Source organism: Gopherus flavomarginatus, chromosome 1, assembly GCF_025201925.1.
Source record: "Gopherus flavomarginatus isolate rGopFla2 chromosome 1, rGopFla2.mat.asm, whole genome shotgun sequence".
Lineage (NCBI taxonomy): Eukaryota > Metazoa > Chordata > Testudines > Testudinidae > Gopherus > Gopherus flavomarginatus.
The window spans coordinates 277,945,278-277,962,833 of NC_066617.1; positions in this window are offsets into that span (position 1 = coordinate 277,945,278).

Genomic DNA, 17,556 nt, shown 5'->3' on the forward strand with positions numbered 1-17,556 from the left:
TCACTTCTTCGGATGCATAGAATGGAACACATAGGAGATATTTATATATACAGAGAACATGAGAAGGTGGAAGTATGCATACCAACAGGAAGAGTCTAATCAATTGAGATATCATCAGCAGGAGAAAAAAAACCTTTTGAAGTGATAATTAAGATGACCCATAGAAGGTGTGAGGAGAACTTAACATAGGGAAATAGATTCAATTAGTGTAATGACCCAACCATTCCCAGTCTCTGTTTAAGCCTGAGTTAATTATATCTAATTTGCATATTAATTTGAGTTCAGCAATCTCTCTTTGCAGTCTGTTTTTGAAGTTTTTGAGGCAAAATGCTTATCATGCATACAATGTAAAGCATGTGCTTGCTTCAGTCTGTTGAGATTCCTAAATATACAACCCAGATCTCAGCTGAAATATGTAACAGAAATTTCATTTCATAGCCATCGAGGAGTGAAAAAAATGGTTGATTGAGCATTATTTACATTTCTTTTTCATGTGCTTTGTTTCTTTGAACTTATCAAGTAAGGACTTAATCAAGAACTTCTAAAACGTTTGGTAAAGACCTGCCCAGATGATGTTAAATTTGAAAAGACAGCAGCAACGAGAATACTGATTATATTATGTTGAAGACATCTTGCTGGAATTAAAAATGAAAAAGCTTCAAATAAATATAAATCATAGTGAAGAATTAATTTACAAGATTTCCAAGCACTGACTAGTCAATATATAGATTTCCTTGAAATGTTTTAATAATTTTAATTACATGTCTCAGATGCAGTACACTTCAGAAACAACTCACACAGTACCTTGTGATAAGGACATTGAGACGTTTTTATACCTGGAGTGATTATGGCTGGAATTTTTAAAGGAGCCTGAGGAAATTAGGTACTTAAATCCCACACAATTTCAACAGGAGCTTGGCACTCATCTCTCTGAGATAGCTTTGAAAATTCAGATCTACATGAATGAAGAAAATGGTCCAGATTAACTAGATGGTGTGAATCAGTATGGATCCAGTTATTTCTTGTATCTACACTGATTTATATCATCTGAAGTTCTAGCTCAATAAGGATACTAAAAAGATGTATGCTACAATCCATATCAGCATGCTACAATCTGCGTCAGAATGTTACAATCCACTTCAGAATAATAGTTTGGTGCTGTAGTTATAAAACTCATCACATCTTGTTCTAATCCTTTTCTAATTTTGCTTTACACAAATATGCATTGAAATATTTTCCATCTCTGCATCCTCCCATGCAGAGTTTTTCACTTTAATTACATAATTCAGAAATGTCCATTCGTCTCTTTTATATAAACTCTTTCAGGCAAGGACTGTAAATTAGTATAGGTTTGTACAGGGTTGTGACTTGTTTGATGCCATTATTAGCTGTTATTGCAAGATAAATAAAAATAATCAGAAGGGGAGGGGCTTTTGAAGTCACATTTGTTTATAGGTGGAACAGGGCCAAGATTTCCATGTTATTTATTTTCGTAGATGAAAATTTGTATGTGAAATCATATATATGAATTTGTGCAAGCTATCCTTGCAGAAGGAAATTATAAAATATATGGTCCACGTCTGCAACTTGTGGTTGCTGTTTCTTCCCTTGCAAATTTGTGTATACAACCATGTGCAAACTCTGCTCCACTCCATGTGCTTTGCTTTTTGCAGAACAAGGGGCTGAATAGCTATCTTAGACAGCTGTGAATTCCTCATCTATAGTCAAAGCTCATAGGGGCATAAAGCCAGCATAGTCACCTATATTCTACCTGCTCCTGCCAACCCTTGGTGTACACCCTGTTCTGAAGAGTTGACTGGATTGTCAGAACAGTCTGTAAAGGGCTTTCTACTGCTGGCATAGGTAGAGTAGCCTTAGGGCTGCTCTGATTTGTGCTTCCAGGACTATGGGATGAAAAGTTTGCACATTTACAAATAGAGGCTAAGTGGAGGCCCTTTTTGAGTATTTGGCCTATTATGTGAATTCAATATGGATGTATGAAACAATGCTTTGATCCCCTCCTTTGCAGTTGGATTCTTAACAATAAATGCCTTTGTTTGTCTTTGAATAATACTTATCCTATTTAAAAATATGGCAGCGTTTTTTTTTCCTTGTATCATTCAGAATACCATAAGATACTCTTTGTTTCTTGCTTTCGGTGTTTACTTCAGTGCCACTCCCCACAAAAATAAATGTAGTGAAGAAATCTTTTATCTTGTATCAAAGCCAACAAGCCTTCTTGGATCCCATATGTCTTCAGTGGACTCTAAAGAGAACACAACAAAAGATAACAGCACTGTAAGGAACCTATGGATGAAAAAGACCTAAACATAATGAAAGTTTCACTGCATACAAATCTACCTGATGCCAAAACTTGTTTATAAGTATGAATCAGTAGACAAGAAATCTTGTTTTATAAATGATAACAGTGATTCTTATCACATACTGTATTATAGCTAACAAAGAGTACATGCTTGGAAACAGGAACACTTCATTTTATTTTCCACAGGAAGAGATGGTCATCAACACAGAGAATTACGTAAACAGCAGAGCTGTAGCTTAGAAGCATTGATCCGAATGGGACAAGGCATATCAAAGTGTAGAAGAAAGAGAGAGCCTGGAGCACTGGGTCTGGAGTAAAGCCTGAGGCCTGAACCATAGTCAGTAAAGTTAGGCCATGAACCAAAGTCAGGCCATGTATTAAAGCAGATGCTTAGAAGTTTACTGTCTGATACATGACCTCCGCAACAGTATTGCTAGTGTTGCTAGAACACAGGCATTTTTATGAAGCAGCAGATATGGAGTATGTGAGTGAACACACTATACCAAAATATAAGCATGGTACCTCCTCATGCAATACAAGATAAGAGTGTTTGACAGAACTAATGAATAGGGATGTTTTGCTTGTGACACCTGGAGCCAGGTACAAGGGGAGGTAATAACCAGAGGTCATGAAACACATAGAGTGGTACATAAATTGTTTGTCTCCACCTATAAATGTTGGGGTCCCTCACCTTAATCCTTTGTGTGGCCTAGGGGATAGCAGAGACTCCTGCTGCTGACTGAGCCACTCCTTGCCACTGGGCACTCCTGTGTTTGTGCACCTGTATCCATAGATCCATGTATCCTGTATCCATAGATCCAGGCTGCTGATACTGTGCCTTGAGTGCAATAAAACTGGCTGTGTGCCTTTGTCATTGAACAGTACCTGTGGTCATTCTTGATGAATAGCAGCAAGGTTTGCTGAATTAGCATGCCACATTGTACGCTTGTGTTAATAACATACGAGTTGAAGGAATAGAAACACTGAACAGCTGTAACAGTTCAAAGCAGCCCCTGGATACTGTTAGCATGGTAACAACATTCCAGCCTTTAGCACTTAACAACACGATGCTGACCTCAGGCACAAGCATCAGGTGACTGCATTGGGCCCCTATTTATTATTCCTATTATTGTAAGGCCTGGGTATCCCAGTCACAGACCAGGACCTCATTGTGTCAAGCACCGTAAAATAGAACAAAATTATGGTCCTTTTCCCATAAAGCTTACAGCTTAAGTATAAGGAGATAGCTGAGGGAGGAGAAGGAAGCAGCATTGGTCAAAATGATGGGCTGTCATCTCAGCACACCAACAGCTTAGCCATTGTCAAGCTTTTTGGTAGGCATCATGGGAATGGAGAGTTTTAAGGTGACACTTGAAGGAGGAAAAATCAATTCATAGATGTTTATGGGGAGTACCTCAGAAGCATGAGTGTCAGTATAGAAGAAGGCACAAAGATGCTTGCTTGAAAATTTAACAAGCGGGCAATTGAGGTTGTCACCATGTCCTAATCGGAGGTGGGAACTGACCTTTTAATATAGAATGAGAGGGGATAGGTATAGTGAAGGGTAGGCCATGAGCGTTCTTGAAAATGAAGACCAGCGGCTTGTTTGCTATGATACAGAAGAGGGAGCCAGTAGAGAGACTGAAAGAGAGAGTGACATTGTCAAAACAACAGAGTAAGCAAATAATCTTTGCAGCAGCCTTCTGAATGGATACAAGCAGGACAAGACTGCAGTGGCCAGAGAAAAGGATGTTGCAGTAACTGAGATGTGAGATGACTGGACATGGGTTTTCACTGTGTGGATGAATTGGAAAGGCTACACTGTAGAGGTGTCATGCAGAAAGAATCTTAAAGACATAGACATCAACTTGTACCTCACATTCAGGCTAAGATGATACCCAGGTTTTGGGCCTTTATGACAGACAGGATGGTGATCTTGTCTAGCAGGAGTGAGAAAGGAGGTTGTGGAGAAGGCTTGGGGGAGAATATTGAGAACTTTTTTAGCCATGTTGAGCTTGCATTGACAGCAAAATATTCACAAGGAGAGGTCAGAAAGCCAGGCTGAGATTTTAGTCTGGACAGAAGGAGACAGGTCAGGAGTAGAAAGATAGACCTCCAAGTTGTCAACATATAGTAATTTAATTTGCATTTGTGGATAAGATGTAGAGGGAGAAGATAAGGGGATCAAACATAAATGTGTGAGGAACTCCCACAGAAACATGGAGACTGGAAGAGGACAGGCTGCAGGGGAGATTAGGGAAGTAGGAGGAGAACTAGGAAAAGACAGACTCACAGAGCTAAAGGAGGACAACATTACAAAAAGAGCCTGGTCAACTGTGTCAAAGGTGACATGTCGAAGTGGACTAGGATGGAGTCCTGGTACGGAGATTTGCCTAAGGATAGGTCATAAGACACTTTAGTGAGAGCAGGTTCTGCTCTTTTGGATCTGGCTGAGTCAGCAGCTCAAACTCAATATTCCCACATACTTCTTGTAATTTAGCCCTCTGAAAGAAAATAGCCATTCTCTCCTCTCATAGTTCAGATCCCCAGAAATCACAATAGTGCTGTTTGAAACCAGACTACATTAAAATGCACAAGGGAACTTCTGGTGCACACCAGCAGGGTTCATAATGCCAGTTAGTGCATGACATGCTGCTGTGCACTGGATTTACACTCCAGATGCTGCACACAACCTCTTAGCAAGGCAGTTGGGTGTGCCAGAAAAGCAATACATTTGACAATAATTCACTAGTGTGTGGACTTTCTAGTCTGCCTCATTTCTGGGATATAAGTAAATTGAAGTGATGATCAGCTGAAGCACTATTTTGTTTTCATGTTTTTTATCAGGTGTGAAATCTGGAAAGAGAAGGATGGCATTTATAGCTATAGTATGCACAGCTACACTTCAAAGTATATTGGGTTGCAGAATTGTATATGTCAGTGTTTCCCAAATTTGGGATGCTGCTTGTTTAGGGAAAGCCCCTGTCGGGCCGGGCCAGCTTGTTTACCTGCTGTGTCCGCAGGTCCGGCAGATCGTGGCTCCCACTGGCCAATGGGAGCTGCTGGAAGTGGTGCAGGCCGAGGGATGTGCTGGTATATGTGATGAGAAAGCCTCACTTCAAAAAACATAAGGGCTTCTTCATCATTTCCTGCTGTGACAGGTTACCTCCTCCCCCTCCCCTGTGTGTCACTGATGTACTGAAGTACCTCTGAGCCTGCCTATTCAACCAGCCCAGGCTCCCTTACACTGTCCTACTGAGTCAGGCCCTCAATCCTTCTCCAGCAAAGGTAGGGACATACCCCGCTGCAGAAAGACACACACTGAAATCAGCTCTGTATGGGAAGACTCAGCTAGGGTATAACCCAGCACTCAAGTGTAATCTCCATCTGGTGTGGAAACCCAAAATTGTATCATCTTGCACTGCACAGAGAACTGTACATTATTATGGGGGCAGGGAGCTTATTGAAATTTGCCTCCTCCCTCAATGTGGAGGAAGATATGCACTGTTTTTTGCCCCCTCCCCTCATTATGAATTCCACAAACTGGGTTTAGTAAAAACAAAAACAAGTTTATTAACTACAAAACTAGATTGTAAATGATTATGATTATAAGGGATAGCGAACAGATCAAAGCAGATTACTGAGCAAATAAATCAAACATGTAAACTAAGCTTAATACACTAAAGAAACTGGTTAGAAGTAGTAATTTCTCACCCTAAGTGCTGTTTTATGGCAGATTGCAAAGTTTCTTGAAGACAAGCTGCTCTTGCTTGCAGCTTACAACCCCAGGTATTTCTTTCACAGGCCAGACCTGTTTTCCAGCCTGCGCTCAGTCCTTCTCTCCCCTGCCCTCTTGTCTTTGGTTCTTAGATGTTTCCAGCAGTCATCCTGGGTTGGGATTCAATGAAGAATGAACCCTGATTAACTCATTTCCCTGCTTTAAATAGGATTTACATATGGTGGAAATCCTTTGTTTTTAATGTGATTCCCACTGCCCTCTGTGGAAAAATACTGGTATTCTTTGACTGAGTCCAATATCAGGTGACATGATCACATGACCCTGCAGAGTCAAAGCAGCCATAAGTCAAAGGCCATTTGTAGCATCCCAGGAAGCTTCTCAGGAAGATGAGAGATTAGCATCTTCAAAGACCTATTGTTCTTCCTAATGGCCCATCCAGACTGATTGCATTCTGTCTGGTGGGAATTCCCCAGGTGTAAACCCACTTGTAATTGATACTTCAATATCTCTAACTTCTTATACAGAAATGATACATGCATACAGATAGGATAATCATAATCAGTAAATCATAACCTTTCCAATTATATCTCAATTGACCATGTTGCATAAAATACACCTTAGATATGCTATAATCATATTACAACAATATTTCTATGAAGTATATGGGGCATAGTGTCACACCTGCTATTAGAAGTGCTATCATTTTCAAGACAATGTTGGCTACCCAAATCTTCACCGTTTTACAGCTTGCAGTCCAAAAAAAACCAGGACAATTCATTTTATGTAACTAACAGAGGTGGCTAGTGACACTTGAAGTATAAAGTGGAGAAGGTATCTGAAATGAATCATATAATGGAAAATGTGTAATTCCAATCCACTGAAAGGCTCAGTAGTTATATATTACCAGTGAATTGGAGTTATTAACCATGTACACATACAGAAGAACAATGAACTGTAAACTAATTCTGCAGCTCTTACATCTGATAAGTAGTACTTATTCATGCAAGTACTCTCATTAACTTCAGTGTCTCTGCGTGTAAGTACACTCAATATGCACAAGAGTAGAAGAAGCATGCTCTGTAAAATCAATTTTAAGTGACCTACCTATGTCACACAAGACAATATCTTGGATGGGGCAATGAATTCAAAGATGAGGAAAAAACCCTGGATTTTTAAAACATTACATTAAAGCTTTAAAGTTAAAAAACACCTGCCCTAAAGTAAACGATGTATACAGTGATATATAGTTAATTAAAAATCTTTATTAGTATACATAAACACTTAATCACGCATTAATTGGTTGTTTCTATTCAGATATCTTATTCAATCTTATAAAAATGTTAGGTATCTGGGAGAGTTGTTTATACCTTTGTCTTTATTTGTAGATTAACAAAGCTAGAAAGAGAAAAAAACAGACCGATCATTTAGCAGTTCCCATCTTTCAAAAAGAATTGCTGGATTTTTCTCATCTAAAGAACAATGGCTTTTCTTGGACATACACCACTCACAATTACAAATATGGTAGGCAATTGATAAGTAAAAAATAAACAAAAGACTCCTTTCCACTTCTGTTCATTATGCTCTTCAGATAGTTGTTGCATGAATTTACATTTACATTGGACATGGTGTGGGAATTAGAAAACAAGTTAGATGCTTGATACAGACATCGTTGTCATGTTGCATTGGCAAGTTTCATTAAATAAATAAGACTCTGGAAATTTATGTGCCATATTACTTCTTTTTATCTTTACAATTTCCCAACCTCATATTTGTATGAAAGACTAGGATTATCTTATCTGATGCATTGGCAAATAGATTCGATTCATGCAGTATGTACTGACAAACAAGATTTATTAGATTCACTGTTCTTTAAACTTTAGAACCTGAGAAACCATTTATTTTTCAGGATTGTTTAGCTTAATGGGAGAGACAGCATTATCATAGTGCTGAATGATGTAAAAAATAAGAAGGAAAAGTGCCTAGCTGATTTCTATATTATTTTTTGCTGTCATATGTAAAATATATACAATATTATAGTGTATTAAAATGCTTCAGATGAAATGAGTGTTGTTCTGACCTTTTCCAGACTGTTCAGTGTATTTTGAATGCTTTAACATTTCACAGCTTTGTCACAGACCATTTTGAAGTACAAAATCCTCCACTTTGAATGCAAGACATACTTAACATGTTGGATGCAATTGCTGAAGTATGTATTAGAGAAAGATTAAGATTTAGGGCCCCATCTTGCAGCATTTAGTGATGTGAGTAGACCCACTGATGTCCATGTACCACATAGCTCAGTACGGTGTTCAAGATTGGGTCTTTAAAGAATATTTCTGGATGTTACACCTGACTCTGAATTCATACGAGGTTTTCATTTGTATATCTGAGATCAAAACTGACATCTACAGTTATTTTGAATAAAAGTTGTAAAATAAATTTTAAAAGTTAAAGTAATTTTTAGACATTGGGATGATTTGACAGCTTGTGTAACCCTCTTCCTTAACTCACCTGCACATCAAACAAAACAAATTCTGTGTATAACTTCACTGTAACTGTGGTTATATTATGTCATCATTTTTTAGGAACAACTCCTCAGGTTACTGTGGCCTTTGTAATGATAGCATCATTGCATGTGATGATTTGGGAAGTCTATATACAATTTATGAATTCTCTTTGAGATTATAAACCCTAGTCTATATATATCTTTCTCAAGTTGCAATTCTCCATGTTGAATGTAAGGCTGACCTTTGCCTGACAGCTGTCTTTTTTAACAGCATCTTAGAATGCAATTGCAAGGGGTTGTCACACAGAACTCGCAATGGAGGGTGGTAAAACCTTGATGGTCCTCTGATCCACGGAAAAGCAACTTGGACAATGAGTTTGCAACTGAGCCAGGCAAACAAGTTTTTCAATTTGGTCTCTGGGGACATGGTAACCTGTCAAACCCCAACAGGGGGCATGAGGATGACCAGAGAGTCGCTGGCAAAGAGAGACTGAAGGTGATAAAATGAGGAGATCTGCCTGCAATAGCTGGCTCACTGACCAGAGCTGGAAGATGAGCACAGGCTAGAGGAGTCCACCCTACAGGGGAGACCTGGACCCCAGAAAGAACTGTGACCAAAACCCAGAGAACACTTAGGGGCTGTCCATAAATTACATAATGCATTTTTGTGATTATTCAAGGCCCTCCCTGTCATAGTATCTTTCCCCAATCTGAACCTTAGAGCCCAAAAGTTGGGGTACTAGCATGAATTCCTCTAAGCTTAATTACCTGCTTAGATCTGATAAGCTGCCACCAATCAGGAATTCCAGTGCCTGATACACTCTGGTCCTCCCAAAAACCTTTCCTGGGGACCCAAGACCCAAATTCCTTGAGTCTCACAACAAAGGGGAATAAACCATTTCCCTTCCCCCTCCTTCCTCCCTCCCAGCATTTTCCTGCCCTGGGTATACCAGGAGATCACTGTGATTCAAACTCCTTGAATCACCACACAGAGAGGAATGTTACCTTCCCCCCCCTCCTCTTTTCCCTTCACTCAGAGGCAATACAGATTCAAACTCCGTGAATATAAAACAAAGAGGAAATTCACCTTTCCCTTCTCCCCATCAATTCCCTGGTGAGTACAGACTCAGTTCCCTTGAGCCTCAACAAGGGGAAAAGTCAGACAGGTCTTAAAAGCAAAACTTTTAATAAAAAGAAAGAAAAAAGGTAAAAGTTATCTCTGCAATTTAGATGGTAAAAGTTACAGGGTCTGTCAGCTTATAGAAACTGGAGAAAAAGCCTCCTCCAGCAGAAATACAATTTAAAATACTTTCAGCCAAATACACATTAGAACTCTACCAGCCAGATACACATTAAATTTTTACCAGCCAGATACACATTTGCAAATAAAGAAAAACAATCAAAAAGACTAAACCGCCCTTCTACCTTTTGTACTTACTAAATTTGAACAGAAGATTAGAGAGCCTGTAGGTACGTGTGGTTACTCTCAGAACCCAGAGAGAACAAAGCCAAACCCCAAAAACACAAACAAAGGCTTCCCTCCCCCGAGATTTGAAAGTATCTTGTCTCCTGATTGGTCCTCTGGTCAGGTGTTTGGTTCCCTGTTTGTTAACCCTTTACAGGTAAAAGAGACATTAACCCTTAACTATCTGTTTATGACACCCCTTTGTAAAACTAAAACAAACATACAAAATGAAGGACTCCCCCCCCAATGCTTTATGTAATTTATGGACAGCATTCTGTGTTCATTAGTGTAGCGAGTGAGCAGTTTTTTGTCAGTTTCTGGCCCTATTGCACCTTTGATATTTTTGGAGCTCTGATTCCAATATGGGAATTTTTGCAATGGCTGAGACCACATGTCACTCCTGTGATGATGTCATCCCTACAACAGATGAGAACACTTATTATTTTTCTGAGTGGGAAGTACACAACCATTGTTGATGTTCTGTGTGTCTAGCCTTCCTAACCAGACAGGAATGATCAGCAAAGAAACACACTTACTACAGTAATTATCTTTTCTTTCCCACACAAGAAACTGCCTCTGGAAACATTCCCCTGCAGGCTCTATCGCTCCAGTGTTGGCTGGGCTCACTTGAATAGCTTCACGGACTTCTAACTGGGGCTGAATGGATATACAAAACTGTTTGTCCTTAATAACACTATCTTCACACTATAGCTCAGCTTGTTCTTTAGTTTTTGCAGCCCTCATGTTCAAACACTGACTATATTAAACCAAAAGTCCCCAAACCCAAGGAGAAAGAGAAACCAGCTTTATAGACTCATAGACTTCAGGGTTAGAAGGGACCATTATGATCATCTAATCTAAGCTCCTGCACAACACAGGCCACAGAATCTCACATAGGAAGATGAAAAACCTCCAGGGCCTGTGTCAATCTTCCCTGGAGGAAAATTCCTTCCTAACCCCAAATATGGTGATCAGCAAAACTCTGAGCCTGTGAGCAAGACTCACCAGCCAGAGGCAGGGGAAAATAAAGATATAAGAGAAAGCTACCATCTAATATTGAAGATCACAGTATTTATGTGACAATCCAAACAATATCCTGTGGGAGTAACTTTGCTATCTGTGATTGTATATCCATCCCCATCTATATGCTAGCAGCTCTCATGCCATACTGATTGCTGTTCCTAGGGATGCTGCTGTGCTAGTATATAGCGATTAATTAGCAGCTGAGATGTCTTTTCTAAAAGTCCCACTCTAGAGAGAGCCAAAAAGACTTTCCTCAATAATGTGTGAAAAGGCAAGGTATTCTGGGAAGTTTTTTTGTCTCTAGGTAACTCTGTGTATGCTAAATTCTTTCACCTCTTTGGAGCTGATCATCAAGGCTATTTGCAAAATAAACTCTGAAAGACTGCTGCTGTTTATCTTTTCAGTACTTATCTCCTTTACACAGTTCAGGAAACATGTTAACTTGCAGAAAGATCCTTAAACAGTCCCTCCAGCTTCTCCAGGCAGCTCTCAAACAAAGAAAAGCTAAATTAAAGCAACTGCAGCAGCAATTTCATTTCAATTACTTCATTTTCCTTCCATTCTTTCTAGAACAGGTATGGTGCTTTTGGAAATCTGTCTCCTGGGGCTTGCTACTGGTGACAGATCATTAAGTGCTTCCTGGGCTCTAACCATGGGAAACAATAAAGTTTAGTAAAAGGAGTGAAATAGTCACGTCACTACCACTATCCCAGTTTGTGTCCGATACAAGTCCAAGCCATAATAAGCAAACAGCCTCTAATGCCTTTAACTCTCATACTTCCTGTTGCTAGTTATGATAGTTCTGCCTTTATGCCCCTTCACAGGTGCCTGGCTTTATTATCAGACCAGTTTTTTTCCACGGGAATTACAATCTCAGTTTTGGACCTCTTTCTAACATACAGGGCCTGGTCCATTTCCCATTGAAGTCAGGAGGTGTCTTTCCATTTGGATTAGACCATTAATGAGGGGTTTATGGATTCCTATTACTTCCATTATTTTTAATCTAAAACAAAGTAGATTTCCAGCTTCCTGATTAGGGTTGCACCAGATTTGTCACCTTCCACAGAGAGTGTAAATGAAGCTGAGTTTTAGCAAAGAAGAAAACCTTTGATGCAATACTATAGTGTTAATGACTGAGCTAATCAGATTTCAATATAGTTATGCTGAATTTTGCTATGTATTTAGAGATGTTATGTTAGTCTGCAGCAATCAATGAATAAATTATAACATTATGGATATAAATAAACTTTACAGCAAAGTGTTAAAGCAACTCTTGTAAAACAAATCTCTGCAGCTTTTTTAGCAGTAGATTAACTGGGAAAGAGTTATGCTAGATTGTAACTAGTGACATGAATCACAGAAGCACATTTAAAATACATGTAGATACTATTTCTCTGTGTATGTATATAGGCCAAACTACTAACTTCTGTCAGTGAAATGATAGTTGCACTTGTAATATTAGTAAACTCTTCTTAAGGAAGTTGTGCACAGTCCTAGTATTGCATTACTTTAAGCAATGCAGATTTGCTGGATGGCATCATGCCAGTAGAGGAGTTGCTATTATCTTCATTAAACATAGGTCACACCTTTACTTAATACCAGTCTTTATGAAACCTGAAGAGTATAGCAGTGCTGGGAGGCAGCTAGAAAGTATGGCACCAGACATATGAAACAAATGGCTGCATAAAGTGACAGAGGAGAACAGGACAAGAGGTGAGGAAAAGAATGGGCTCTCTTGAAACATAAAACTTGCCAAGATATTCAAGAATCATTAGTGAATTTTGATGCCAAACTTTTGGATGCCCCTCTTGAAACAACTTGCATTTAATAAATTAAAAAATTAATCTGGCAGGCTGGCTAAAGTGACAGAAAAATAATGTTGTTATATCTGTCAATAAATGATGAGTAGGTAATCTAATACATAGTTCAATTTCCTGCACTCTGTACACTTTGTACCACGTATCACAGTACTTTTCTAGTTCCTCCATCCAGTACAATGAGCACATTAATGTCAAAACATACAAACAAACAAACAACAAAAAAAACAACATCCCCCCCATAGCCCTGTTTTAAAAAAGTCAAGAATAAAAGATTGCTCTAGGTAATACTTTACATGCATAGTCCTGCATTTCATTTACATCAGAGTTTTGCTTTGGTAAATAGTACATATTATAAAATATTCATTCAAGCATTTCTCGTTGAGATTAAGTAAGGAGAAAAAAAACAAGTGTATGCCAGTTAAAATACATTTTTAGATACAATAAAAATAATGACTTAATATGGAACTTTCTGAAGCTCACCAGCTGTCCTTCACTTAATAAAATAGGTGGGTTTTATCCAGCATGATTATCCCTTTCTGGAAGACAAACTGCCTTATGTTTTTGAAACACGGTATATGCAAAATGTCAGGAATTATTAGAAAATACATCCACCTGTACAGGGCTGTCAGTGAAAAGTAGTCGGCAGTTGTTGGAACTCTCACATTTTCCATTCATTTCCCATGGGCAGCTTAGAGGATCTATTATTTTCATGCAATTTTGCCATGTAGACTCCACTGGAAATACATTTCTTAAGAGACAAGCTATTTCAATCTAAAATGGAAATATTATGTCTTTTGGAGTCAGTGAGGCTGGTCTTGGGTGCATAACTACATTAACATGCACTGAACAAAGAACCTCTGGACTAGGATAGCCTGGAAGGATGAAATCTTTCTGACACATAAGTATTTGGCAAGAATTTTTAATGAATCGGTAAACTCAGGGGCTGTATCATATGACTGGAGAATTGCTAACATAGTTCCTATCTTTAAGAAAGGGAAAAAAAGCGATCCGAGTAACTATAGGCCTGTTAGTTTGACATCTGTAGTATGTAAGGTCTTGGAAAAAATTTTGAAGGAGAAAGTAGTTAAGGACATTGAGATCAATGGTAATTGGGACAAATTACAACATGGTTTTACTAAAGGTAAATCATGCCAAACCAACCTGATCTCCTTCTTTGAGAAGGTGACAGATTATTTAGACAAAGGAAATGCAGTAGATCTAATTTACCTCGATTTTAGTAAGGCATTTGACACGGTTCCACATGGAGAATTATTAGTTAACTTGGAAAAGATGGGGATCAATATTAAAATTGAAAGGTGGATAAGGAACTGGTTAAAGGGGAGACTCCAACGGGTTGTACTGAAGGGTGAACTGTCAGGCTGGAAGGAGGTTACTAGTGGAGTTCCTCAAGGATCAGTTTTGGGACCAATCTTATTTAACCTTTTTATTACTGACCTTGGCACAAAAAGTGGGAATGTGCTAATAAAGTTTGTGGATGACACAAAGCTGGGAGGTATTGCTAACACAGAGAAGGACCGGGATATCATACAGGAAGATCTGGACGACCTTGTAAACTGGGCTAATAGTAATAGGATGAAATTTAATAGTGAAAAGTGCAAGGTCATGCATTTAGGGATTAATATAAGAATTTTTAGTTATACTTTGGGGACACATCAGTTGGAAGCAACAGAAGAGGAGAAGGATCTTGGAGTATTGGTTGATCACAGGATGACTATGAGCCGCCAATGTGATATGGTCATTAAAAAAGCTAATGCAGTTTTAGGATGCATCAGGCGAGGTATTTCCAGCAAAGATAAGTAGGTGTTAGTACCGTTATATAAGGCACTGGTGAGACCTTATCTGGAATACTGTGTGCAGTTCTGATTTCCCATGTTTAAGAAGGATGAATTCAAACTGGAACAGGTTCAGAGACGGGCTACTAGGATGATCCGAGGAATGGAAAACCTGTCTTATGAAAGGAGACTCAAAGAGCTTGGCTTGTTTAGCCTAACCAAAAGAAGGCTGAGGGGGGATATACTTGCTCTTTATAAATATAGCAGAGGGATTAATATTAGGGAGGGAGAGGAATTATTTAAGCTTAGTACCAAAGTAGACACAAGAACAAATGGGTATAAACTGGACACTAGGAAGTTTAGACTTGAAATTAGATGAAGGTTTCTAACCATTAGAGGAGTGAAGTTCTGGAACAGCCTTCCAAGGGGAGTAGTGGGGGCAAAAGACATATCTGGCTTTAAGACTAAGCTTGATAAGTTTATGGAGGGGATGGTATGATGGGATAGCTTAATTTTGGCAATTGATCTTTGATCATCAGCAGGTTAGTATGCCCAGTGTTCTATGATGGGATGTTGGATGGGATGGGATCTGAGTTACTGCAGAGAATTCTTTCCTGAGTGCTGGCTGGTGAGTCTTGCCCACATGCTCAGGGTTTAGATGATCGCAATATTTGGGGTCGGGAAGGAATTTTCCTCCGGGGCAGATTGGCAGAGGCCCTGCAGGTTTTTCGCCTTCCTCTGGAGCGTGGGGCATGGGTCACTTGCTGGTGGATTCTCTGCAGCTTGAGGTCTTTAAGCCACAATTTGAGGACTTCAATAACTCAGACATAAGTTAGGGGTTTGTTATAGAAGTGGATGGGTAGGGTTCTGTGGCCTGCTTTGTGCAAGAGGTCAGACTAGATGATCATATTGGTCCCTTCTGACCCTAAAGTCTATGAGTCTATGAGTCTATGTAGTGACTTATTGCACTGACTCGAGTTTTCTCTGGATCATTCCTACAGGGCCTAAGCACTATAGGCCAGATTTTTAAAGATATGTAGGTACTTAAAGATAGACATATGCACCTAGTGGGATTTTCAAAAGAACCTAATGAGGGGGTAGGACAACAAAGGGGATTAAGTTTCAGTGTTGCAATACCTCATGTTTAGTCACTCTGCCATCTAGTGGAATCCATCGTCCACAGTTAGGTGCCCATGCTCCTTAATCAATGCATAGGAGAAGTTAGGTGCCTAAGACTGGGAGTCACAAAAACTACCAGTCTTCGTGAGGAACTCCCAAGCTAGCCAGCAGGAAATGCTGAGGAGAGGGGAGACCTAAGTCCTGCCCTTCACAGGGAATCAGGCACCTAACTCTGTGACAGAAGGAGGTACTTTCCTCCACTCAGCACTCACAGCTGTGGATACTCTTCTAGGCGCCTGTAAAGCACCTCCTAGTGGCTGGGTATGGCATTGCAATCCTTTTCTTGTCCCCAGCTCCCTCTGCAGGCTGCCACCTATCCTTCCTGGGTCTTCAGTAGTTTGGCCATCCAGCCAAGTTGAAACATCCGAATGAACCCTTTCCAGGGTATTATGGAGTCCAGCTAATAAAATTGTCTCTTTACCCTTCTTAGGGTCTTCAGTCCAGCTCTGGACCCTTTAAATTCATCCCTTTGTTCATGCTCCCAAATAAGACCTGCTCCATTTTGGGTTTACACCATTTTATTTGTGGCCAGTAGGGGAACTTGGGCTTGCCCACTACTCCAGATTCTAACCCAGGAACCCTTTAAACAGCCACATACTGCTCAACTCCAGTCCTCTGCTGCTATTTCCCCAGGATTTTTCCTACCAGTTCCTTTTATCACTAGCCCTATCTCAGGTCCAACATCCTTAGGTCCTTCTTCCTCTGCAATCTCAGCACTATAAGTTCAGCCAGCCTTAAACTCTAGCTACGTGTCAGATTCCTTTGGCCAAAGAAGAACATCCTTCTCCAATTCTTGACTTCCTAATCCTCTTCAGTTCCATTTATATGAGTCTGTCAGGCCCTGATTGTCTGTTACTGGCCCCATAGCAGTTGAAGAACCATATTCATGGTTTCCAAAATAGCTGCTCTTGAGAGTCCTCTCCAGGGAAGTTGGAGGACTCACCTTTGCTGCTCTTTTCTCTCTCAGCTTACTGTTTCTTGGTGAAGGATGCATTAGTGCCATAGGCCCACCTTAGAGGGAGCTGCAAAGGCCAAATACACCCCATAATAGCACCTAAGCCATTTTTTGAAAGAAAAAAAAACAAAAGGAGGCATAACCCTTACAACCATTGCCCAGAAGTTAGAGGAGACCTGTCATAACAAGACAGCTAAGGGTTAATGCCTCTTTTACCTGTAAAGGGTTAAGAAGTTCACCTAGCCTAGCTGACAACTGACCAGAGGAACCAATGGGGGAACAAGATGTTTCAAAAGGAAGGAGGGAAGTTTCTTTTGTTTAGTCAGTTTTCAGTTTCAGCCGGAGTGAAAAAGATCAAGGAACCAGCCTCTTATCAGAGAAGTAAGTTTTAGATAGGAATAAATAGGTTTATGTTTATTTTCTTTTGTACTTGTCTTGGTGCAAATTAAGAGAATTATCAAATTCAGGTATTCTTGTGTGTATTAAGATTTTTGCCCAGGGAAACATCCTGTGTTTTCAAGTTATTGTCTATGAGATTAGCTGATATGCTGTCTCTCAGAGTTTATTTTTTTCCTTTCTTTTGCCTTTCTTTTCTTTAGCTAAAAGCCTTCTTTTTAAGAACCTGATTGATTTTTCCTTGTTTTAAGATCCAAGGGGATTGGATCTGGACTCACCAGGAATTGGTGGGGGAAAAAAGGGGAGAAGGTTAAATTCTCCTTGTGTTAAGATCCAAGGGATTGGATCTGGACTAAC